Source organism: Ambystoma mexicanum, chromosome 8 (genome assembly GCF_040938575.1).
Source record: "Ambystoma mexicanum isolate Mex_15411 chromosome 8, UKY_AmexF1_1, whole genome shotgun sequence".
Lineage (NCBI taxonomy): Eukaryota > Metazoa > Chordata > Amphibia > Caudata > Ambystomatidae > Ambystoma > Ambystoma mexicanum.
In genome coordinates, this window is record NC_090929.1 from 1,249,593,347 (window position 1) to 1,249,620,114 (window position 26,768).

General features: G+C 48.4%; 1 protein-coding gene across 4 annotated transcripts in view; it reads right to left on the bottom strand.

Annotated features, from left to right (window-relative positions):
• Window positions 1-26,768, bottom strand: part of EXOC6 (exocyst complex component 6) — a 2,769,442-nt gene that overhangs the window by 1,761,161 nt on the left and 981,513 nt on the right. The window lies entirely within an intron of this gene.

Below are 26,768 nucleotides of genomic sequence, written 5' to 3' on the forward strand. Positions count from 1 at the left end.
ATTGAGTAAAAAAAACTTTGTTAAAGGGACGTTATGGTTAAGTTGGCCTACTAAAAACCCATACAATTTACTAGAAAAAACTTTGTTAGAGGGATGTTATGGTTAGGTTGCACTACTAAAAACCTGTGAAATTCGCACAAAAAAACTTTACAAACGTGACATTATGGTTCAAAGTACAATTGAAAAACCCCTGAAATTCGACAGTTATGGTAGGCTAAGCAACCATAACTGCCTGCACCACTGTGCACTGCTAACACTAACACCCAGGACATCAAAGATGACATCACAAATGTCATTGATGACATCATTGATGACATCACATGTGTAGCCCCTTCGTTTTTGTTCACTGCCATATCTAGGCCAGGTGGATTTATTTACTGACAGTCAGAAACTTCACTTTCAAAAGGTATTACATGTATTAATGTTGCTATTCTCACATGTTCTTACACTACTTTCTTTAGAATTTAATCGCAGAGTTTGATGTACATATGCAGTGGAAGAAGCGGGCCTGAAACACAGCAATCATTTTTGTGCGTGAATCCAATCATGTAGATTATACACAGTTGCTAATGATACTGCCTCTTGCATGCTTACTTTATTCTCCATATATAAGCACCATCTTTGTATGCATTGTAGTCTATGTATGTTTTGTGTGTAGTACTTATATATGTAGTAAGTGATGCATTATTAGCAATTTAGTACATGTTTCACAGATCAGAAAAGTGTGATACGGAAACATTCACCTTTTTATTATACAACTTTGGAAAGTACAAATCTACCACCTCTGCGGTGTATGCTTCAGCCAATACCTACATTTCTGTATGAGTAGGTTCCTGTACTAGAAAGAACACTATAAATGGAATTTTCTTTACAACACTACATTGCGTGATGAAGTATGCACGTTATTACACATGTCCCGATATTCCCTGATATTTTTTTGCTAAAATTACATTCACAACCCCTCGTCTGAAATGAAAAGTAAATGCACATGTGATTTCATCAGTGATGTCATCAATGACATTTGTGATGTAATCTTTGATGTCCTGGGTGTTAGTGTTAGCAGTGCACAGTGCTGCGGACAGTTATGGTTGCTTAGCCTACCATAACTGTCGAATTTCAGGGGTTTTTCAATTGTACTTTGAACCATAATGTCACGTTTGTAAAGATTTTTTAGTGAATTTCACAGGTTTTTAGTAGTGCAACTTAACCATAACGTCCCTCTAACAAAGTTTTTTCTAGTATATATATATTTTTCTCTGCTGACCAGATGACTACATCTACCAGTAGCCCTTGCAGCAGATTTTTATCACCTGCACCTGCGGTGAGCTGCAAGTCCACCCAGCCTCCCTGATGACGTGTATTGGCACAGAAACCGGTCGGAGGAGTACACCAGTGGCCTGGAAGGTTATGCAGAGAATTGGAGTGCGCACCTTTCCTTGTTTTTTCATTTTTCGCAGGACCTTGAGGGGTGGAATCCTCAAGACCTGACAAGGTGCGCACCAGGGTTATATATGCCCGGCTTTGGAGTGCCTCACTTGAGGCTACACTCCCCCCCCTTTCTCCACTGTGGGATTGGGCGTGGGCGTTTTCTCTGCTGACCAGATGACTACATCTACCAGTAGCCCTTGCAGCAAATTTTTATCACCTGCACCTGCGGTGAGCTGCAAGTCCACCCAGCCTCCCTGATGACGTGTATTGGCACAGAAACCGGTCGGAGGAGTACATCAGTGGCCTGGAAGGTTATGCAGAGAATTGGAGGGCGCACCTTTCCTTGTTTTTTCATTTTTGGCAGGACCTTGAGGGGTGGAATCCTCAAGACCTGACAAGGTGCGCACCAGGGTTATATATGCCCGGCTTTGGAGTGCCTCACTTGAGGCTACACTCCCCCCCCTTTCTCCACTTTGGGATTGGGCGTGAGCGTTTTCTCTGCTGACCAGATGACTACATCTACCAGTAGCCCTTGCAGCAGATTTTTATCACCTGCACCTGCGGTGAGCTGCAAGTCCATCCAGCCTCCCTGATGACGTGTATTGGCACAGAAACCGGTCGGAGGAGTACACCAGTGGACTGGAAGGTTATGCAGAGAATTGGAGTGCGCACCTTTCCTTGTTTTTTCATTTTTCGCAGGACCTTGAGGGGTGGAATCCTCAAGACCTGACAAGGTGCGCACCAGGGTTATATATGCCCGGCTTTGGAGTGCCTCACTTGAGGCTACACTCCCCCCCTTTCTCCACTGTGGGATTGGGCGTGAGCGTTTTCTCTGCTGACCAGATGACTACATCTACCAGTAGCCCTTGCAGCAGATTTTTATCACCTGCGGTGAGCTGCAAGTCCACCCAGCCTCCCTGATGATGTGTATTGGCACAGAAACCGGTCGTCGGAGTACACCAGTGGCCTGGAAGGTTATGCAGAGAATTGGAGTGCGCACCTTTCCTTGTTTTTTCATTTTTATATATATATTGGATACATTACTCACCGTAATCGTATTTCTGATGCTTGTATCTGCTTAGATTCACATGCTGTGCATAGGCCGACATCTAGTGGAAGCTGCGGAGTATTACAGTTTGTTTTTCGAAACTCGAAAATGGGCGTCGACACAGGCGTGCCAGTAATACTATCCCTAGTGTGACGTCCACTGTACCCAAGATCCCTCACGCGTCTAGGATCCTCAGATTGTATTTTTTCTGACATGAGGAAGCATGAGGAGTAGCGCGAGTACAGATAATCCAAGCAGATAGACAGAAAGGTAAGACTACCAGCAATCATGCGCCTTCTCTCGGAGGGGAGGAAGGGTGGGTCGCATGTGAATCTAAGCAGATACAAGCATCAGAAATACGATTACGGTGAGTAATGTATCCCTTCTGAGGCTTGTGGAATCTGCTTAGATCACATGCTGTGCATAGATTAGCGAGCAGTTCCAGAAGAAGGAGGTGGGATGTGAGAAGAGTCATGAGCAAACAGGTGTCTCAGAACCGCTTGTCCCACTTGTGTATCTGTCTTGGAATGAGTGTCAATGCAGTAATGCTGAGTAAAAGTGTGAATAGAGCTCCAAGTAGCTGCTTTGCAAATGGTGTCGAGGGGAACATTTGCAATGAAAGCCAGAGTGGCCCCAATGCCTCTAGTAGAGTGGGCTCTTGGCGTAAAAGGCAGAGTTTTTTCAGAAAGAGAGTAACACAGCTGTATACAGTTGATAATCCACTTCGAGATAGCGCCTTTAGAGACGCGATCTCCCTCTCTGCCTGTAGCTACGGAGACAAACAGTTGATCTGTTTTCCTTAGCGGTCTGGTTTTGTTTACATAGTAGAGGACCGCCCTACGCACATCTAGGGTGTGTAGTTTCACCTCAGCCGAGCTTTGCGGGTTCTGGAAGAAAGCCGGAAGCTCGATGGACTGGTTTACATGGAATTTAGATATAAATTTAGGTGAGAACCTAGGGTGTGTGCGTAAAACCAGTTTGTCTTTGTGGATAGTAAAGAAAGGATCCTGCACTGACAGAGCCTGAATTTCACTGACCCTTCTTATAGAGGTAATGGCTACTAAGAAGGCAGTTTTATAAGTCAGGTGTTTGAGACTACTTTTATGCATGGGTTCGAAAGGGGGGCCCATGAGCTTAGCTAGCACCACATTAAGGTCCCATCCTGGCGGTGGGTTAGAAATAGGAGGGTGAAGTCTCTTTACTCCTTCCATGAAGGCTTTAACTACTGGTACTTTCCACCACAACACCTTGTTATGGGATGTGGTGTAAGCCAGAGGGCAGCCAGGTGTACTTTCAGAGAGTTAAAAACCAATCCTGCATCCAGCAGGTGGAGCATGTATGTCACAATGTTGGAAGGAGTGCAACCAACCGGGTTGATTTGTTTATTCTGGCACCAAATAACAAATCTCTTCCACTTGTCAAAGTAACAGTGCCTAGTGTTTGGTTTCCTGGATTCTTTTAGGATGTCCATACACCTCTGTGGTAAATTGAGATGTCCAAACTCTATGACCTCAGGAGCCATGCTGCCAGGTTCATTGAATTGGGTTGCTGGTGCACTGTTTGACCTTGTTGCTGGGACAGTAGGTTGTACCAGGCTGGGAGTTTGATGGGCTCGCACACCGCCATCCTGCGTAGGTGTGGAAACCATGGTTGTCTCGCCCACATGGGAGCAACTAGGATGAGCGTCATCGATTCCTTGTTCATCTTGTACACTACCTTCCTGATGAGAGGAGTTGGTGGAAAAGCGTACGCAAACATCCCTGACTAGTTCATCCACAGGGCGTTCCCTTGGGAGTCTGGCTGGGGGAACCTGGATGCAAATCCTGGGCATTGTTTGTTTTCGCTTGTGGCGAATAAGTCTATAGTGGGGAAACCCCACTGAGAGAAGAGATCTTCTACGATCTCTCTGTGAAGGACCCATTCGTGTTCTTCTGGGAGGGAGTCTCTGCTTAGAGCATCCGCTAGGGAATAGAGCTCCCCTGGAACATGTTGCGATGACAGGAAGATGTTCCGTCTGAGTGCCCATATCCAGATTTTCTGGGCAAGCTTGGACAGATTTGGCGAACGAGTCCCTCCTTGCTTGTTCAGATAGAACATGGCTGTCGTGCTGTCCGTCCGGATCTGCACCGACAAGTTTATTAGATGGGTCTCGAACGCCCGAAGCGCTCTGAATACTGCCAGAAGCTCTAGCAGGTTGATGTGTTTCTTGGCTACTGAGTGAGACCAGAGACCCTGAGCTGTGTGGTGGAGATGGTGAGCTCCCCACCCAGTCAGGCATGCATCTGTAGTCACCACTGCCTGCACTTCGGGATCGTAAAAGGGTTTTCCCCTTGCGAGATTCTCTCTTGTCCACCAGTGTAGGTTCTGTACAAGTGTTGGCGAAACGACCACTAGATCGTCCCACTGACCACTTGCCTGAGACCACTGTTTCGCCAACCATTCCTGCATAGGACGTATGCGCAGTCGCGCGTGGGGGACCAGGTAAATGCATGACGCCATCATGCCCAGTAACCGCATTGCTTTGCGTACCGTTATTTGTTGACCGGACTGATAATGTGGAATTTGCAGTAGTATATTCCGAATTCTCTCTTCCGAAGGGAAGGTCAACCCTTTCTGAGTATCTAGGATTGCTCCCAGGAACTGTTTTGAGGTGCTTGGCACTAGGCTTGACTTCTTCTCGTTGATTGAGAAGCCTAATTCGTGGAGGAGGTCGATAGTCCTTTGAATGTTTGTCCTGCAAATTCCTGGGGTTTCCCCCGTTATGAGCCAGTCGTCCAGATAAGGGTACACTGGGATTGCCTCCCTGCGTAGGTGTGCAGCTGCCACCGCCAGTACCTTGGTGAATACCCTGGGTGCTGAAGCTATCCCGAAGGGCAGTACCTTGAATTGGTAGTGGCGACTGTCCACCTTGAAGCGCAAGTACTTTCTGTGCGCCGGGAGCATGGAAATATGAAAATAAGCATCTTTCATATCCAAGGTTGCCATGTAATCCCCCTTTTTTAGGAGGGGGATTACCTCTTGTAGCGTGGTCATACGGAATTTTTGGGGCTTGACATACTTGTTGGCAGGCCGTAAGTCCAGTACTGGGCGTATTGTCAAATCTTTCTTTGGCACAAGGAAGTAAGTTGAATAGATAACCTTGTTTACCTGGTGTCCTGGGACGAGTTCTATCGCGTCCTTTTCTAGCAGAATGGCAATCTCCTCGAGAAGGATCTTCTGATGTTCTAAGGAGTGTACTCTTTGTCGTGGAGGATGGTTCCGGGGACGCTGCAGTAATTCTATACAATATCCTGTGGACACTGTTGACAGCACCCATCTGTCTGAGGTGATCCCTTACCAAGCCTGGGTGAAGTTGGAAATGCGTCCCCCTACTGGGGTTGCGTGAGAAGGGACCCTGAACTGAGCGTCACTGCTTTGGTGGGGGCGTGCCACCTCCCTTGTTGGGGCTGCCTCTGCCTCTTCCACGCCCTCTCTTGTTACCCCTGCCGTAACTTTGGGTAGACTGCTGGCTGTTGTTCCACTGTGTACCCTGTACCTGGGCATAGTTGCCTCTTTGTGAATTTTGGCCGCGTGGGCAACGAAAATTACTATTCCCCCTCTGGTTAGGGGGTTTGTTGGTTAGTTGGACATGGGATTTCAGTGCCTCGTATTCGTCCTTGGCGTTTTTAAGTGCGTCTTCGACCGCTTTCCCAAACAATAGATCGGGTTCCACCGGCTTGTCTATTAATGAAGCCTGAGTTTCTGTTTTGAACCCCGACTGCCGTAACCACGCATGTCTTTTGATAACAGTACCTTCTGCTATCAATCTTCCTGCGTTGTCCGCGGCGTCGAAAGTTGCTTTTAATATGCAACCAGACACGGCTCTCCCTTCTGCCGAGATCCGAGCCAATTGGCCCTTTAACGGTTCAGGAGCAGAGGCTATGAGCGCCGCGACCTCTTCCCATTGATGGCAGTTGTAGCTGGCCAACAGGGTGGTGGAGTTAGCAATCCTTGCTTGGTAGGCAGACGTTGAGGCTACCTTCCTGCCAAACCCGTAAAGTTTCTTGCTCTCCTTGTCGGGAGGAGCTTCTGATGAAGATAAGGGTGTTCCAGCCCTCTTCCGAGTGTTGGTAACAACTAGGGAGTCTGGTTTAAGATGTCCTCTTATATAGAGAGGGTCAGACTGGGCTGCCCGGAAAAGCTTTTCGACCCTGGGGTTGACTGCTCTGGTGAGGTTTGGGTTCACCAGGGACGGATCTATTCTTCGTTGGATGGATTTAAGGATAGGGATGGTCTGAGCGACCGGCCTCCTCTCTCCCACCAACTCTTCTGCGAAGTCCCTTTCCTCCTGTACACCGTGGGTGTCGATGTGAAAATGTTCTGCCGCGCGAGCGAGAACCTCATTAAGGAGGGGCTGGTTATCGACTGGCGAGTCGGTAACTGGGGCTTCGTTCTCTACCGGGGAATCTACTCTGTAAATTTCCTGCTCATCTTCTCCCTCCTCCTGATCCTCATCATCCGCATAGTATTCCGTCCCGGCTTGTTCCTCCATAATTTCAAACTCCTGGTCCCCCTCGGGGAATGGAGTAGAGTAAGGCTGCACCTCGAAGGGTTCAGGTCTTTCGAACCGGGCCTTTTTACTTAGGGGGATAGGATCAGTGGAACCTGAGGGTGTGGCCCCGTGAGGGTCATACGAGAGGAAATGCTCTGGATTCTTGTCGTAGAAATCAGCCAAGGAAGACATCCTTGACATGACCCTGTCTATGTCTTCACTGGACCATTCTCTGGAACTGGGTATGACTTTAGTAGGCAATTTAGGGGACTTATCAAGGGTACCCTTGCTGGATGTTGATCTCTCAGTAGACTTGTATTTAACTGTTTGCTTAGGGGACAGGATGGTCGTACAGGAGTGGAAGAATGTGCTTTCCGCTGTTTCGCCCCCTCCCTGTGCGTGGAAAAATGTTTTCCCTGTCCCTTGGAGGCCCCGGAGACGTTCGACGCCTGGCGTCGAGGATCGGGAGAGGTATCTGTGTTTTTCGAGCGTGGGGCCTCGCTGGTGTTAACTACGGGCTCCGTCTCTTGGAGCGCGGCCTGGGGGTGGAAGTCGTCTTTGTCCTCCGACGATCGAACTTCCATTAGTCTAGGGAGCGAGGCACTCTTTGCAAGAGTGGATGATTGCCTTGCGTCATGAGGCGATCTCGATCGAGAGCGCCCAGAGGACACCGAGTCGGACCGTTCTATCTGTGCCTCTTTCCGAGAAGTCGACGTCGTCGAGGTTCGGTTGGACTTAGTGTGCTTAGTGTGTGTAGGGTGTGTAGCGCTTGCGTCGCCGGGGGTCTTCCCCATAGCCGCCCTGCCGGACGACCTTCCGAGGTCGGGGACCTGCGCTCGGCTGTCTTTCGACGCCGTAATGCCCTCGCCGTCCGAAAGTATGGCGTCGCTGCCATCGCTGAAGGCGCCCTCCGCTGCCATGGCCGCCTGCCTGGCGTGGTGGGCCCAACGCTTAGTCGAACGGTCCTTAAGTGTCTTAGGTTTAAACCTACTACACGCTCTGCAGTTCGCTTCGGGGTGGTCCCTCGGCAAGCAGAGATTGCACGTGGCGTGCCTGTCGACCCAAGGGTATTTGCGGTTGCACTTGGGGCAGAATTGGAAAGGGGTACCCTCCATACGCACCTAAAGGCAGCGGGCTGGTAAGTGTATGAAATATATAAGATAAGGTGTACTTATATACCAAGAGTGAAGAGTATGTACCACCCCCCACTCTCCCTACTTGCAGGGCCGAGGCCAGCGGCCTTCCGAGGCCCAGATCCGTCGTGCGGCAGCCGACAGTCGATGTCTTCTCCAGCCGTCGTCGAGTGTCGAGGGTCGACGTTGGGGTGGGGAAGGATGTCAATAAAGAATTATAATTTTCAATTATTAGCAAAAGTATGGCTAAGGCCAGGGGACTCCGCAATATGCTTCCGACCAGTATGGCGGAAAAAAACAATCTGAGGATCCTAGACGCGTGAGGGATCTTGGGTACAGTGGACGTCACACTAGGGATAGTATTACTGGCACGCCTGTGTCGACGCCCATTTTCGAGTTTCGAAAAACAAACTGTAATACTCCGCAGCTTCCACTAGATGTCGGCCTATGCACAGCATGTGATCTAAGCAGATTCCACAAGCCTCAGAAATATATATATATAAACACACACACACATACTGAAAGTGCATGGTAGCATGAATCCATAAACTATTTTTTCCTAACATTCTTTAGACAAAGTATTGACTTCAATCTAATAGTGAAAAACCGATGTACCCAGAAAATAAAGAAGACAGTTTAAAGATACTAAAAAACAAAGAACAATATAAAAATAATTAACAGAAAATGTAAACGAAGAAATAAAAACACTGTCAATAGGTTATTTAAAAACAAAATCAATAAAGATATGGAAAATATTTTGATTTTCTGGAATACGAGCAGCAATTGATGGTGCCTGCTCAAATATTTGTAAATGATATATATAATACATTTGGAAGGAAGAGGACAAAATTGGCAAAGTATTGGCAGTCTGAATTGGCTTTCCATCAAGGAAGAAACCCCTCTCACACATTTATGCAGAACATTACCAAGATATACAACCAAAATTAGGCAGTATCATTCCGAATGGATTACGGGCACGTCCAACAAGACAGTTATGCCTTGGCCTCCAGGAGGTTCATTGTCAAATATGGTATAACGTAATCTGGTGACATATTTACATGCCACAAATAAGGCAAAGAAGCTGGAGAAAAGATTAGCAGTATTTGAGCTCTGGAAAATGTACCAGAATGAGAAAGAAGACCCATTCTATAGGGAGTGGATGCTTAGTCACCATAAAGGGGACAATGTAACACTGTCAGCTCCTCTTTTCCCTCCCGTGAAACAAGACCTAGAGGATAAAGAGAAGGGATTTTACCCTCTAAAGGAACTGGAAGCAGCAGCGGGATATGTTAATCCACAATAGTAACCACCTGCCAATACTAGTGAAGAGACAGAGGGAGAGTAAAAGCAGAGAACGCAAATATATACAGACACGCGATGAAGGTAAACAGTGGGATGAGAAAAGGGATAAACAGAATAAACAGATGAAAATAGAGGAAGAGGCAGAGAAACAAAAATGAATAAAGGATATAGCTAAAGGTACGACAATAGTACAGAACAAATGGACGGGGGACAAATATTGCTCAAACTGGATGGTAAAGGTATTGATTGGGTTCAAGAAAGAGGAAAGGGAGGAGCAAGATAAGAAAGCAAAAGAGAAGGAATAAGAGAGGCTATACAAACAAGAAAGGGACTAGAGTGTAAGTGAAGAAAGCACAAGGCAAAAGGGAGAAGGAGAGGATAGAACAAGAAGAAATGAGAAGAAATAGAAGCCCAAAGACTGAAAGCCTGTAGGTTACAAACACGGCAAGAGGAAGAGGAATTAAGGGAAATAAGGAGAATAGAGGAAGAAAATAACAGAAGTAGGAGATCTAGAGATGAGATTGTATATTTATGCTGTAGAAGCATAATACCCATAGAAACTGAAGTGCAAACCGAAGAAGAGAGATCGCACAACCGTCCCATGGAGGGTTGCAAGATTTATTAGCCATACCAACATGGAGAGAAGAAAACACAAAGACTATAGGGACAAGGATGGGGAAATTATATAGACAAATGAGGCATAAGGAAGGAAATAGAACCCAAGAAGGTGAACAAAGAGTCTCCTTTAGCGAAATAGGAGGAAGCTTAGAGGACGTCAGACCAGACAATCATAGAACATTGTCTTTAAATAGGTCAGATATTGATGACGCAGAAGAGTACAATAGTCATATGAGTTGGGGCATAATAATGTCAGACGAGGAAAGGAAACAAAATAAGGAGATGCGGGAATAAGGCGCATATGGATTTTCAAGAAAATCATGCATAGATAAAGGAGTAAAATGGTTAGATCTAGAAGACCCTGTAAGAAGAACACCAGATCCAATACCATGTTCTGAACAACCACAAGTACGATTGCACAGTACAGGTGATGCGTCCCCGTCCTATGTGAGCAGATTGAGGGCATTGCCAGGGAGAAAACAAGCAGGTGATCAGAATGCTGCCTGGAGAACAAGGAGTGTGGGTAGATATGACCAAGGACAAGGGTTTTCACAGTTCCCACTATTAGAGAAAGGCCACAGATGTATAAGGAAAATGTAAAATGCAAACAGCCGAGTTTAAATTCCAATGCAGGAAAATGGATTAAAGAATTAGAGAAAAGGACATCAGGAATGAAGTTAGCCATAGGCGACATAAAAGGCCTATTAACAGCCATCGTAGGGGAGAGGGCTGATGACATTTGGGGAAGAGCAGGGTACCTAAAAGTAACTGTGCAAAACACAGAGTACAATATCCAGATACATTGGATATTGGAGCGATAATGACTAGGAAAATGAGGTAGGATGAAGACTCCATTGCATTTACTCAGGATACTCAGGATAGATTTAGTTCGGAGACGCATGAAACGTGGGATAAAACGGTAGTGTTATTTTACCACATATGTCAGGGACTGCTAGAACCAGTAAAGAGGCAGTTAAAGAAACAGGTGGGAATGTAAGCAAAACCATGGCCAGAGATATAATTGGCAATCGTGCATTATTGCAGAATGCTAAAAGAAAAAGATAAGAAGAAAGCTGAGCGTAGAAAGCAAGAAGAGGCAAAGTTGGTGCAGAAGAAATTATCTAAGTTCACCATGGAGGGAGCAGTGTTGACAAGTAATGAGGGAAGCACGGCATAAGTGGTGCAGTTTCCGCAGCATAATAATATAGCCAACGCCCAAAATCAGAGTGGGCATAATTATATGCCAAGAGGCAGAGGGAGTGGACCTCAAGGAGGACGACAAGGAGGATTTCAAAACCCTCAAGGAAGGGGAGGATCTACTGGTGGACAGCCCTTAACATGTTGGAATTGTGGAAAAATAGGACAAGTACAGGAAGCATGCAACAATAGAACTGGCAGTCTCCAAGAGGGGGGACAGGATATGCTCCACAATATAATACAGACTCACACGGATATTATCTCCAAGATGACACGCAAAATCAGGCACGTGCGCCACAACCACAACAGTTTCAGGAAGTACCAATACAGACACATTTGTCACAACTCCAACAATTCCAACAAATACCAACGCAGACACAGTCGTTACAGGGGCAACAGCAGCAAAGACCTAGACAAATGCAACAGGCACCCACTCAACAAATACAACACATCCCAATGCAACAGGCAGGCGCATCACAATGGCAAATGGATACAGGAGCTACACAAGCAGCAAAACTCAAATTAAGGAGTGTGACTGTGGTAGGAGGGAATCCTTTCACAGGCACAGGGATGAATTTATACTCACAATAGGATAGCCCACAGGACGACCTGATGTATTCAGTACCATCTGTAACACTAGACCCCCAAGAAGAACTAAGGGTCAAGGTGACGATAGGAGGCAAGACATTCATTTTGTGTAGAAACTGGAGCAACTTGTTCCTGTGTCCGTGAGGGAAAATATCCAATGTCAGGCATTGCCATGAATGCTCAGGGATTTTCTGGTTCAATGAATTTAGTTCCATTTACAGACGAATTACCCATTTCTATAGGGGAACACAACATGTCTATGCCATTGCTATACTCCAAACAGACACCAGTGAATGTACTAGGGAGTGATTTAATGACAAATCTTAACATGACAATATCTTTTACTGACTAAGGCATAGTGTGTTCAACCGTTTGGATACATTATATGAATGTGAGGGAATTTATATGAACCGTTGCAGGAAAGAAAGGCTTAAGGGAAGTCCCTTCTCGACAAGGAAGTATTTTTGTATGGAGTGACCGTTTTATTATCATGGTTACCTAAATTGGCAGGTCAAATAATAAGAATGCCTGATACATTTTTGTTCAGGCCAGACATTTCTATGAATGAGGAAGGGCAAGTTATTCTTCTGCAATTAGAAGCAGCAGTGGTAAGAGAAGAAAGGGTGGTGCTTCATAGGACAGACGATGAGGGAAGGGGATGGAGAACATTGTTAGCCCTCAAGGAAGGACAAGAGTGTAAGTGAAGATAAACGGTTTGGCAGATGATGAACTGTTTAGTGATGATTATTCAGATGATGAGTTAGTATTCTTTATGTCTCACTTATTGTATTAAAGTTGAGAACAAAGGGGCACCACAGCGAATGGCTTTGGCAAAAACAAAACTGTCATTTTTTCAGGAGAAAGGGCGAAATGATCTATGAACTTCAAGTTCATACGACGTGGGCCTACTGAAGGGAGTGGGAGCAGGTGAAAATTAAGCTCAAATCAGGAGCTATTTTGCCATGTACAAAACAGTATCCGATGTCCAGAGAAGCAGATGGGGGGACATTCAAAACTATATCTGCCCTAATGAAACAAGGCATTCTAGTACCATCAGATTCTCCATGCAACACGGCTGTCAAATAATCAAAGGGAGAGTCGTGGATATTTATACAGGATCTTCGCCCTCTAAATAATATAGTTAAAGTAGAGTTTCCTTTAATTCCAAAACCTGTGACAGTATTGTGCAATATCCCGTCAACAGCCAGGTATTTTACTGTTGTCGATTTGAAAAATGCATTTTTCTCAATTCCCCTACACGAACACCCACAGGATTTTACTTACTTTTCATATAGAATAATTTGCATGAAACAATTGTTTGCCACCCGGATACTTTGATTCCCCTTCTATTTTTAATAGAGTCCTTGGGAAATGTTCAGCTTGAAAGCGCCATAATTCGACATGTGGAAGACATTTTAGTGTGCAGTGAGACAGAGGAAAAATGTAGAGAAGACTGTCAAACATATGACGATACTTCCAGAAAAACGGTACAAAGGGGAGCCACCAGGGGGCACTGTGATGCTCTGACGCTCCTCTGTCGGTCTCCTCTTTGGGCTGGTAAAAAAGGGACCAGAGCCCCCCTGAACCACCATAAGGGACCGACCTGACCCCCCAAAGCTGGGCAACCCCTCAGAGCGTGTCACAAGAGCATTCCCGGTCCCTGAAGGAGACCTACGGACCGGGAACCAGACCTGCTTGTTGCCGGCGAAGTGAGTGAATCCAGCTTCCAGCCTGCCGCTCTGTGACTTCAGCGATCCGACCGAAGTGGGGGAGGGGGGCCTGTTTGGTCCATGTGGCCTCTCCCCGCCCTCCATTGTGGTGATCTGTGTGCCTTCCTGTACCCTGCTGGCTGTCCTCCATCCCCATACCTGCTGAGCCGGATTGTTTCCCCCCAGCTGCCAGGGGAACTGGAGACTGGAGGAGGCGAGCTCTGAGGTGGGTACCTGGCGGCGGGAGACTGACTGTGGCAGCCTCTGCGCTTCCCGTGGGCTGGAGCGGGATGAGGCCATTGCCTGCGAGGCTGCGGGGACGCGTCCCCTAAAATCCTGCTGTGGGGTGACTGGGGGTCGCTGGAGTGGGCGGACCCGGTGTGCGTACGGCCCGTGCCAGGGCTCGCCTTTTGGGACTGCGGTCCAGTTGTGTGCCCAGTGAATTTTTTTCCCTTTTCCCCTTCCCTGCAAAGACTGATTGAGCCCGACTCCGCCCCTGAATACTTTCGCAAGGAGCCAAAACCGGTCACTGGAGCACGGGGGACTCTAGGAGCAGCTTGGGAGACCTCACCCTAAAGATCGAGGAGTCACTTTCGGTGGCTGGTCCCCAGGCAGCCTCCGGTGGTGATTGGGTCTGGGGCCTAAGTGGAGCCCTCCTGCAGGTGAAGTGGGGACCATCCACTGGGTCCACATCTCTAGAGCGGGCCCTTGCTGCTCCAGCGCCTTTGTCAATCTAGGAGTGATTTCACCTCCTGTTCCCTCTGAAGGTTAGTGAGCCCCAAAGCCCACTTGGCTGGCATAGATACTCATGCTTCTTCATTAGGGAGGTCGCACCATTCATAGTACCTGGGCGCTGGTCTGTGCCTCCGCCTGCTCTGTGTGAAGTGTTGGAGCCTGGGAGCCCTGCGGAGTCACTAGCGCCCGATCTTCCATGTGCCTGTACAGAGCACTTCCAAAGGAGGGTTGACTGTGATGATCTGCTGCTCCTGTCACGTTGATAGGTGCTGATTGGACTTTGTCCGCCTTCCTACTCCGTTCCTTGTCTGGTTACATTTCCTGTGCAGCAGTCCCTTGCCGGCGCCTAGCAAAACTCTGGGCTGACGGTCAGGGAGGCTTGCTCCTCCATGAGCTGGGCTGAGTCACTCCAGAGGTTCCGCCGATCTCCTGCTGGCCTGCCCATATCCCCCAGTATGGCGACATCCTCGCACCTAGAGTCTATGGATTCTGCCTCGGTCGCTAAGGGCATGGCAGCTCTCCTGGAAGAAATTTGCAGATTCAGGGCGGACATCACTGGAAGGCTGGACTCGCTGGACAGAAAGGTTGAGGCCATGGACGATCGAGTTCAAGCCTTAGAAGCTAACACCTCCTCCATTGACATACTTGAGACCCAGTTGGAGGTCCGCCTGGCTGAGTTAGAGCGTAGGGAAAAGAAACACACGCTTAAACTTGATGACCTAGAAAATAGGGAGCAACGCTGTAATCTCCGCTTTATGGGCTTTCCATAGAGAGAAGGCGAGACGCAGCTGGACATCATCATGGCTGTCAAAGCTGCTGTTGGGTCACTCTTCGACGACTCCAACATTAATGAACCAACTATTGATAGAGCACATAGGGCGGGTGCTCCTAGTGTATCTCCTCGATCGATACTAGTGAAATTCCATTACTTTTCAGAGAAGAGCAAAATTCTGGAACAGGCCCGGAGGAGGGGCCCAATCACTTGGGAATCTGCACAAATTTCGATTTTTCAAGACTTGTCTGCCTTTACCCTAGCGAGGCGTCATCTTTGTGCCCCGTTGACCAGGATGCTCCAGTCTAGGGGAGTGCGCTACAGATGGGCATACCCTTTTTCGCTTTCTTTTGAACTAGAGGGTCACAAATATGCTCTAGTTACAGAGGATGACATTCACAGAGTGTCCCGGGACTTGCTGGGTGAACCTGACATGGAGCCTGCATGATCTGATCAACGGAAAAGTTTTCCTAGCCCCCGCAAGATTAAGACTAACAATTCTACGGAAGAGCGTAAGGTTCGGGGCCACAGAAAGTTTAGAAGGGTAGCCCCTGCATCCCCAGGAGCAACTACCGACGGATGACCCTATGGAATTGAGGCACGCTTTCTTCTAGGGACGCCATATTTTTCTCAGTGCTTAGCCGGCCCGGGGTCCTTTGTAGAAGTTGCACGTTGCAGTTAGACTTTCTTCATTGGAGTAATGGCTTATTAGCTTTCTGGCTGTGGTTTGGTCTCTCGTGCTGAGGCCTAGGGCTGGGATGGGAGGGGGGGCGTTGGTTGTTTTAGTCTGTGTTAAATAGAGCTGGGGGCAGGGGGCTCTTGGTGTAGCTTGGTGGGGAGGAGGCGCAGGTGGCCTGGCCTAGTGACACTGTTTTTGTTGCTTTGGTTCCAGGCGCTCTGGCAAGGGGTGGGTGGGGGGAGGGGCGTGTTGTTTTGGTTAGTTTACTTGGGTTGTTTTTTGTCTTTACCAGATAATGGGGGGTCTGGGTGGGATACAGTTCTCTTTGACTGTAATTTTTGGTCATGGAAGCAAGGTGGATTGAGGCGTGCTTTATGTGGGGTCCTGAGATGCATCAATCTCCCCTATGGTTGAATTGACTCAAGCACTGACAGTGGGATCACTAAATGTGCGTGGACTTAATTCACCGGCTAACAGGTCAATGGTGGTGAGGGAATTCAGCAGACTCCAACTGCACTTCCTTTTTATACAAAAGAAACATTGGGTTAAGGGGAAGGAAGCGAATCTGAAGGCTCGATCCATACAGCACACTTTTTCTTCGCCATATGTATCAAAGAAGCATGGGGTGGCTCTCTTGGTGTCTTCTAAAGCCCACTTCATGCCAAAAGCCCAACGCTCTGACCCTGAGGAGCGTTACATAATGGTTAAGGGGGAAGTGAGAGGTAGATTGCTCACAGCAGTTTGTGTCTATGCCCCTAACGAAGCCCAAGATTGTTTTTGGGAGGCTATGTTGGAGAAAGTAGCGGCATTTACTGAGGGTATTCTTCTGGTGGGTGGGGATTTTAATATGGTCCTTGATCCGGAGAGGGACAGGAGTCAGCAACTCCTCACACTGATTTGCGTTACCAAAAAAGGTTGGCTGCAACATTCCTAAGGGTGAACGAGGAATTAGGGTTGGTCGACTCACAGGAGCCAAAGCAGGGGCTAGATCCCTATTTTACCTTCTTTTCTCATTCCCACTCAGTTTTTTCTAGGATAGAATATATTCTGGTGGGCTCTGCGCTTCGGGAGCTTATTTCAGACTTTAAGGTCGAATCTATCCCTTGGTCTGACCATGACATGGTCATAACCAGCTTGGGAGTCCACACTCCTCCCCCCGACAGGTTCCGTTGGTCATGTAATGATCTTCTGTTGCAAGATAAGGTGTCCTTCCAGGCGGTCCTGACTGCAATAAACAAATATTTTGCCATTAACGGCAATGGTGAAGTTGGAGTGATGAGGGTCTGGGACGGGTTTAAAGCCACTATCCGGGGGACCCTCATGGAGATGGGCTCGAGGAGGAAGAGGGAGATGGCCATGGAGGAGAAGAAGCTGAGGGAGAGAATAAGCTATCCACCCTGGTGGGTAATTAAGATCGCAAATGTTCCCGGGCAAATGGGCTGAGCTTCAGCGGCTCAGGGGTAAATTGGCAGCCCTGCTGGTGGGCCAGACTGAAAGGAAGTTGGCCTTCCTCAAACAGAAATATATGGAGAAAGGTGAGAAGCCTGACAAGATTTTAGCCTGGAGACTGAGGGAACTTAGAAACAGCAGGAGAGTAGACTCCATTCGCTCTGGGGAGGGAGAGAAAGTTGGAGATGACGCGTCGATCGCGGAGCAGTTCCGCCAATATTATGAGCTCTTGTATACCTCTGGGTTCATGGGGGATGGCTCGGACATAGACCGCTTCCTAGATTCCCTGCCTGTACGCTGTCTACCTCCAGAAGCTGCTGACTCACTTGAAATGCCCATCACGCCACAAGAGGTAGTAGATGCCATTGGTACTCTTAAAGTAGGCATCACCATGAGACGATGGATTTACGGTGCAGTTTTATAAATCCTTCCGCTCTGCTCTGGCCCTGTTCCTGTCTAAAATGTTTAATAAGGCCTCGCTCAATGATGTCAGCCCTTATTGTTGTAATTCCGAAGGAGGGTAAGGATCCTCCTACCCTCTGTCAGTCCTATCGCCCCATATCGCTCTTGAATGAAGATTCTGGTCAAACTCCTGGCCAATAGATTAGCGAAGCACCTTCCGTCCCTGGTTCATGGGGATCAGGTTGGTTTTATCCCTGGAAGGCAAGGAGCAGACAATATAAGAAAGACTCTGGGATCTTATGTGAAGAGGTTTCAAATCGGGACCTGGAGGCCTATCTCCTTTCATTGGACTCTGAGAAGGCGTTCCACCGTGTCGAGTGGCCTTACATGTGCGGAGTCCTCAGAAAAATGGGCCTAGGGGATAGATTTTGTGGGTGGATTTCTATCTTGTAGAACAACCCCTCTGTGTGGGTTTTGATCAACGGGACAGCCACGGCCCCCCTCTGCCTCTCTAGGGGTCCCCGACAGGGATGCCCTATGTCTCCCCTTTTGTATGCCTTAGCAATAGAACCCCTGGCCATTGCTATTAGATCAGACCCCAGGATTACTGGGATTCACTGTGGCAAACATGAATTTAAGTTGTCCTTCTTTGCTGACGACATCCTGGCTTACTTGTCCAATCCTTGCAATTCCCTCCCGCGACTCCTCGGCCTAATCCAATCCTTTGGTATCTTTTCTGGTCTCAAGATTAAACTTTCTAAATTGTGTATAATGCCCATGGGAAATAAGGACCTTCAAACCAGAGGAAAAGATGAACTGGAGGGTATGAGAATAGAGCATAATGCCACCCTCTACTTGGGTGTATCTGTCCCTAGAGACCTCAGTATTCTATTTGACTCCAATTTTCCCGGGGCTTTGGGGAAAATTACTAAAGACCTCTCTCGTTGGGCACCACTGACTCTCTCCTGGTTTGGCTGCATGGTCACCGTTAAAATTAATATCCTTCCCCGCCTCCTCTACCTGTTCTCTGCTCCCCCCATTGCTCTCGCTGAATCTTTCTTCACGACTTTGCAGTCTCGGGTGCAAAGCTTTGTCTGGGCTGGCAAAAGAGCGAGGGTTAAACAATTGACCCTAACTTTACCGAAAGATTGTGGGGGTTTTGGGTTTCCTGACTTTAGGCAATACTATAAGGCATCCCAGCTTCGGGTGATGCTAGAGCATGTGAGGGATGATATGGGCACCTACTGCGCTTACATTGAGGATAACCACACCCATCCCAAAAAGGTTAGGGACCTGCTTTGGTCACCTCCCAAATCCATACCGGTTCGTCTTAAGACCCATCCAACTCTGGCTGTGCTTTGGAGATCTTGAAAGCCGGATAGATATAATTAGCTCTTGTCCTCCTGGTCGTCTCCCCCGACTTCCATCTGGGCCCCCCCCTTCAACCTGGGAGCGAAGGGTTTCCAGGATACTCAGGCGTGGTTGGATGCGGGGCTGGAGAGGGTAGCCCAACTTTTCTGCCAAGGTGCCTTTATTGAATATGATCAGCTCTCTGAGGTTCTGGGTATCGACCAGCTTACAGTGTTTGAATACCTCCGCCTTAAGGGTATTTTCACTCATTCCAAATGGATAGCCGACCTGACTCGTCCCCTTACACCCTTTGAGAAAGTACTGGTGGAGTCGGCGACTAGAAAGGGCTCCTTGTCAAAGATATATAGAGCCCTAGTTATGGCCAACCTAGAGGGGAGGCAGCCCTTCAAGCGCATCTGGGAGGAGGGAATGGGGTAGTCCCTTGACAAGCAGACATGGAGGGCGATATATGGGTCTGTTCTGTCTGGGTCTCTCTACACCTCGGCCATGGAGCATGGCTTCAAGATGCTCAATTTCTGCACCGCCCTCCGGTTACCCTTTTGAGAATGTTTGAGAGAGTATCCCCTCTCTGTCCTAGGGGGTGCGCCCAGCGGGGGACTTGGTACCATATGTGGTGGGAGTGTCCAATTGTCCAGGTTTATTGGTCCGAGCTGCTCAGCTGGATTAAGGGTATTGTTGGCTCTGCTCCCTCCCTTCACCCATCAGAGATTCTCTTTGGTGTTCCAGCTCCCGACTCTGATGTGGATTCTTACCCAAAGGTGGTTGTTGCGATGCTGAGAGCTGGTAGGCTACCCTTGCCCAAAAATGGAAGAATCCTTCAACCCCCTCTACAGCTGAGTGGCTCCGTAAACTGTCGGCCATTTTTCTGTACAACAAGCTATCAGCTATCGTAACAATCAAATGTAGTCTTTCCTTCTGAATTTGTCTAACGTTCTCTTGAGTGTTGAGTGTGGCTCTTTGAAACTATAGCTTTTTGGTATTGGTTGAGCCTGCTGATTTTCCTGGGGCTTGCTTTTTCACTTGTGATCCCATTTAAACTCTGTACTAGTACCTGATCTCACTCTGTCAGTGTTACGCTCACCTGGACCCCACAGGGGTGTCGATCGGACCCGGACAGCTGCGGTCTCCTTCAACGTGATGCGTAGTGCAGAGATGACTGTCTGGACTAGCCCACCTAGTCTTGTCTGCTGGACCCGAAGAAGTATTTTCCTGCAAGGGGAGACAGGGATTAACCACCTGTGGGTTTTAGTGATGGCCTCCCAACTGTTCTCGTTCTCCCCACTAATCACCTCCGATATCCCCTTAGTAACCTCACCTTATGTTCGTAAAAGATGAGCTCTCCATCCTGCGTGTCTTGCAGGGGCGCGTAGATACCAGTTACTTCACTGGTTTGAAGGCGTTGGGAGAGTTCCGGTAAGTATTGACTCTGAAGTCCATGGCGGGATTGGTAAGTATCAAGTTCAAGGAGTTCAATGTGCCCGATGTTCACTCTTGTCCCCTTCCTTCCTTAAGTTGCAACTGAGTTTGTGAGAAGAAGGTCTCGTAGCTGCTGCTGGCGTTCAGGTAAGAGTCTGTGTTACCCAACGCTGTCTGGTAACTATTGCATGCGTTAACGTGTTGTTTTTCTCCCTCTTTACAGATGCGGCATATGAAAATGTGGAGAGTTATGGAATAATACCGCCGGTGGTAAATCAGGTAAGTCTATGGTGGTAAGAGGTTGTATTTGTTGATTCCCTTAGCTCACCTTGTTTTTTCTTGTGTCCCCTAGGTGCCGGATTATGGCGAAGAAATGATGGAGACAGTGCCGGATCGAAAGATGCAGTGAGAACTGGTGAGTATGGCGCCGTGCTGGAGCTGGCGAAGCGACGCATGCAGGACTGATGTACTTTCCAGGTCCGGAGATGAAATGGTTCAGGAATTAGGTGAGGAATTTGAAATAAGTTCGTTTTCTAACCTTGTCCTTTTCCTCTTCTTTATTCTAGGAGCTCCGGATTCGAGACGGGCGTGGCAGAAGACTGGATGCTGGCTGCAGGCACGCGGGCGTGGCAGAAGACTGGATGCTGACTGCAGGCACGGTGAGCGTCACGCTGCTGGATGCAGAATAACGCGAAGCATGTGCTGCTGTTCGGGTATGGTTTAAATAGCCTCCAAAGTAGTTCCAGGTAAGAAGTTCCCTAGAGCCATGCCCGAGTAAAAAATAGTCCATGTAACAAAATAGTCCCATCCAGGCCTCATGTAGGCTTGGACTCTTTTGCAGCATGGTCTGCATCAGGTAAGTAAAGTCTAGGAGCCTGGCGCCTATGGCGCCAAGACTGATTTCTATGATGAGCCTGGCGCCTAAGGCGCCAGGACTGAACCCAGACACCCCCTAGCCGGGGCTGCTGAGGTTTAAATAAATGTCTGGATGCCTTCTCCCGGAGCTGAGGGCCTTGGTCCTGATGCCCGGGGGTAGGCATCATGACAGTCAGTTATTTGGGAATGTTTTGTCTCACTCGTGCTTCCTTGTTAGGTTGTCCGTGCTCATCACCTGATACAAATGGTTATTGGTAAGGGTGGGGGAAGGGAGGGGTGGGAGGCAGGGGGAGGCGGGATTTGGCTTCGCTTCTTTGTTCTGTTCTGTTTTGTTTTGGTTGCTGAAATGTTTAATAAAAAACAAAGTAGAAAAAAAACAGTACAAAGTAGACAAAAGAAGAATTACAGTATTGTGAAGAAGAAGTATTATACATAGGACAGGTAATCTCGCATGAAGGAAAAAAAGTGACACCTGAAAGAGCGAAGCCATTATGAGAAATATAAAGCCAAAAACTGAGACAAATGCAGCAATTTTTTAGGTCTATGCAATTATTGCACGGCCTGGGTCTTTCACTACAGTACATATATTCAACCACTTTTAAAAGCTCTTAAAAGGTGCACAGGTGGCTAAAACTAAATTAGTGTGGAAAGAAAACATGACTGAAGGATTTAATTAAATAAAAAATGAGAGTAGTACAGCTCCTGTATTAGGAATTCCAAATTACAGTGAATCATTTTACTTATTTTCCTATTCAAATTGAGAAGTCATGACAGCAGTCCTTACACAGAAAACATTAAGACATGGCCATAAACCAGTAGTTTATTCCAGTGGGATTTTAGATCCAGTTATGAAAGGACAGTATCCTTGCGAACAATCTTTGGCAGCTGCTGCATTTGCCATAGAAAAGGCTTCAAGTATAACTATGGGGTGTTTCGTAAACCCTATTTGTAGAGCATGCATTATTTGCAATCTCAGAAAATCCCAAAAGTACATGGGCTACTCAAAGAGCATAAGGGTACGAGGTTATTAGCTCAAACCCGGCAAACAAAATTGTTAGGTGTAGTACAGTTAATCCAGCAATGTTCATAGCTGAACCAGTGGGAGAAAATGATGACGTGCACTGAATGTTATAATGATATTCCCCATGTAGGAGAGAATGCTCTAGGAAGGGGGAGGTGGGGTGGTTTTCATTGATGGTTCATCTAGAATCGATCACAAAACAGGGGTGAGATATTCGGGATCAACAGTAGTAAAACTGACCCGAGGAGGTACATTTGAAGTATTGATAAGTAAGATTGCCGTCAACCTATTCAGCAAAGGCTGCAGAATTAGCTGTGCTTATTGACGTACTATGAAGTTTTGAGGATGAGGAAGTGACTGTGTACTCCGACTCCGCCTACGTGACGTCAACTGTAAATGCAGGCCTGTCATGTTGGAAGAGGAGGGGCTTCCTCCACGCAGATGGCACTCTAGTGCAACATGCAGGGTTAATAGACATGCTCATTGAAGCCTTAAGCGTTCCAGAAACCATGGCTATTGTGAAATGTGCAGCGCATTCAAAAAGAACAGATTTAATCTCTTGCGGGAACGAAGCCACAGACTTGGAGGCCAAACATGCTGTATATTATTCAACCATAGTTGAAGAAGAGATACAATATACAAGGAAAGCGGCAGGGCGATGCATGTTGGTTATGATATGATATGGCATTTATAACGTGCCTATACACAAGTGTTTCAAGGTGCAATGAGGCAAGGGCGGGGGAAACAGAGGGAAGACAGAGACAACGATCCCACTAGACCAGGTGAGATTGAGATCGCGCACGTGCAGGGCAGGGGGGAGAGAGGAAAAAGTGCAGGGGGAAAGGGGAGGGGGCAGTGCAGTACATAAAATAACAGTAAAATAAATAAAGACAATAAATAAAAGTGCAGCCAGCTGGTGGCTAGTGCAAGGGTAAGTGCAGACATCAGGTAGAAAGTGCTAGTAGGGGCTGTAGGGATACAGAAACAGTCCTCGAGTGCTAGGGTTGCCGGGGGGAAGTGCAGCTGTGCAACTGGCAGGGGTGGGGGGGGCAACCTGGGCCTGAGATCAGTGGGTAGCCGGGTAACAGTGCAGTTCGGTTTCAGCCAGGTGATCAGCAGGGGAGAGGAGGAGAGAAAGCAGAAGCAAAGAGGACGGTCTTGGGGTGCTTCCGGAAACAGAGATGGTTCTCCTCAAGTTTCAGAGAGGCAGGGAGGCTGTTCCAGAGGGAGGTCCCAGCAAAAGAAAGATCTGCCACCAACTCGCTGGTTGGAGAAGTGACTAACCCTAAGGGAGTTGGAGGCAGATGAGCGAAGAGCTCGTGAAGGAAGATATTTAGGAAGAGAGAGTTGAAGGTATTGAGGTCCCAGAAGGCCTTGTGGACAGTGCAGAGGGTTTTGAACTCAATGCTCGCCGCCACTGGGAGCCAGTGCAGAGATTTCAGTCCTGGAGAGATACGATGCCTGGGCTTGAGGCAAAGGACAAGACTTGCAGTCCTGTTTTGGATGAGTTGCAGAGGGCGGACAGTAGAGGCAGGCAGATTTAGAAAGAGGCTGTTGCAATAGTCCAGCCTAGAGAGATCCAGAGCTCTGGAGACAGTGAGCTTCTGGGGGAAGGAGAGGAAAGGAAGAATACCTCTGAAGTGGTGCAGCTGGTAGTGTGACTTCTTAGAGATGTCAGAGATGTGAGGAGAGAAGGAAAGTATGGAGTCGCAGATGACCCGCGGTTTTTAGCCTCACAGGTGGGAGCAGGAAGAGGGCCAAGAGAGGCCGGCCAGATAGTGACAGGAAAGGTGGGAGCTGGTGTACCGATGAGGAGAATCTCGGTCTTACTGGAATTAAGGCAGAGATCATTGGAGGCACACCACTCCTGGATGGCGGGCAGACAGTCAGAGATGGGAGAAGGAGAGGATGTGGTTGAAGGGAGCCTGAAAATGAGCTGAGTGTCATCCGCATAGCACTGGAAGTTGGGGCAGAGAGCGGCAATGCGGTGGGCAAGAAGTGCCAAGTATTGGTTGAACAGCATGGGAGAGAGATTACACCCCTGGGGAACACCACAGGTGGAGATAAAGATAGAGGAGAGGAAGGACCCAAGTTGGACCTGGGAGGGTCGATCGGAGAGGAAGGAGGTCAGCCAAGCCAGGGCCTGATCAGTGATATCCAGGTAATCATGGAGACAGTTGAGCAGGATGCCATGGTTGACCGTGTCAAAGGCAGAAGAGAGATCAAGTCAGATGAGGACACAGGGGGTGTTGGAATCGAGGTTGGAAAGCAAGTCTTCACGGATGTTCAGGAGAGCAGTTTCTGTGCTTCTGGCAGCCCTGAAGCCAGAATGATGAACATGGAGACAGCCAACAGATTCAGAGTGAAGATTAAGCTGGGAGATGGCCAGCTTTTGTAGGAGTTTTCCCAGGAAAGGATTGATGGAGATTGGACGATAGTTAGCCGTGCAGGAAGGGTTGGCAGAGGGTTTCTTAAGAAGAGGGTGCACAAGGGAGTGCTTCAGGGGTAGGATAAGACTCCAGTGGCGAAGGAGTAGTTGCAGAAATCAGCCAGAGCGGGAACCAGGGTGTCAATGTGGTCCTTGATGGTTTTGGATGAACATGGGCGAACCTGCTTTGACAAGACTTTCATAGATCGGACTTGTCTAGAGTCCTAGTCTGAGGAGAACAGGGGAAAGGCAGAGAAGGAAGGAGGGGGTAGGGGTGGCGGAAGAAGGGCCAGAGGAAGAGCAGGGAGTAGACGGAGAGGGAAGAGAGGACGAGAGAGAGGACAGGATGTCCTGGGTTTTAGAGATGAAATGAGAAACCAGGGCCGTGCAGAGAGCCAGGGAGGGGGCAGGAGAGGTAGAGACTGCAGCAGGATTGGCCAGCTCCTTGCAGATTTGAAAGAGTTTGGCTGAGTTGTTATATGCCGCAGAGACGCAGGCTTGGATGTGGGCTCTCTTCTGGGTGCGGACAGAAAGCCGGTATTGCCTTTGCAGCAGGCCAGTTTGTCAGAGGATGTACCAGAAGCATGCTATTTCATCTCAGCCACCCTGCACTTGCGTTTAAGGGTGACTAGGTCTGAGTCGTACCAAGAGCTGCACTTGGCTTTGGGCTTCAAGCGGATCCTCATGACAGGGGCAAGAACATCAAGGGCATCAGATATAGCAGAGTGGAGCATGGAAAGGGCTGTGTCAGGGTGTGAGTCAGCCAAGGGGGCAGGGGGCGGAGACTTTAGCCGCCACTTTCTCACAAAGTGGCGGCTAAAGTCTCAACTGACACACGCTTCATGGGTCGGATAACTGAGAAGGTAGGTGGCAGTGCTGGGGTTGGCTTGGCCTAAGGGGTAGAGAGGGTGAGATGGGAGGAAAGGAGAAAGTGATCACTCCAGGTGAGAGGAGTGGTGAGGGGGGTCGAAAGGGGAAGGTCTGAAGAGATCAGGACATCCACAGTGTGCCCGCCGGAGTGAGTCGGACCAGAGTGGAGAATAGAGTGTGAGAGAGAGTGGCAAAGGTCACCAAAGAGTCCAGTGGAAGGACAGGAAGCATCCAGGTGGATGTTGAAGACTCCAAGAAGGAGGAGTTGAGTGGTTGAGACCAGGAGGGAGGAGGAGAGGTCCGCCCACCCAGAGAGGAAAAAGGAGATCTGACTAAGTGGCCGATAGATGGAATCCACAGTAAGGGAATGGACAGGAGAGAGAGAGAGCCTGCAGACGAGGCATTCGAAAGAAGAGTAGGCCTGCGTAAGAATGACAGAGGCCGGAATCCACTTGGGGAAGATCAAGGCTACACCCCCTGCGGAACGGTTGGACCTGGGCGCGGAGAGGATCTTGAGACCATCAGGGAGGAGAGTGTCAAGGCTTGTGACAGAGCTGGCCGTGAACCATGTCTCAGTGAGTCTGAGGACATCGAGGTCAAGTTCCTCCAGGAGGCGGCAGATGTCAGAGGAGTGTTTGACAGCTGAGCGAGAGTTTAGAGTGGCCATATGGAGAAGGTTGCCATCCTTGAAAGACTTTTGGGGAGGGGTACAAATCAGAGGTACGCCTTGCAGAGGTATAGAAGCAGCCCGAGGGGGGGCAGAAGAGGAAGGAGGAGAGGGCAAGGTAGCCAAGGAGGAAACAGCAGGCGGAGGCGAGGAAGTCATGGAGGGGAGAGAGTGGACAGCAGGAGAAGAGAGGAAATTGATGAGGCGTGGGAAGCGTCTATCAAAGAGGAGAAGGTTGGCTTGAGGGCCATGGACCAAGACGATACCGTTCAAGTAAACATTAATGATGACCTTAGAGGAGTGGAAGGAGGCCAGGAGAGTTTCCCACCGGGTGTCACCATTAATGGGAGAGGAAGAAAAGAGAGAGAGCACAGAGACCATATGTAGAGTCCATAGGTCTGGCGAGGGGACGACAAAGAGGATGTCTGTGAAAGTGTGCCTGGAGGAGGCACTGGTATAGGTGTCAGCGATAGGGAGGTCTGGGTTGGAGACCAGGATGTAGTTTTTAAACTTCTTTCTACCAGATTT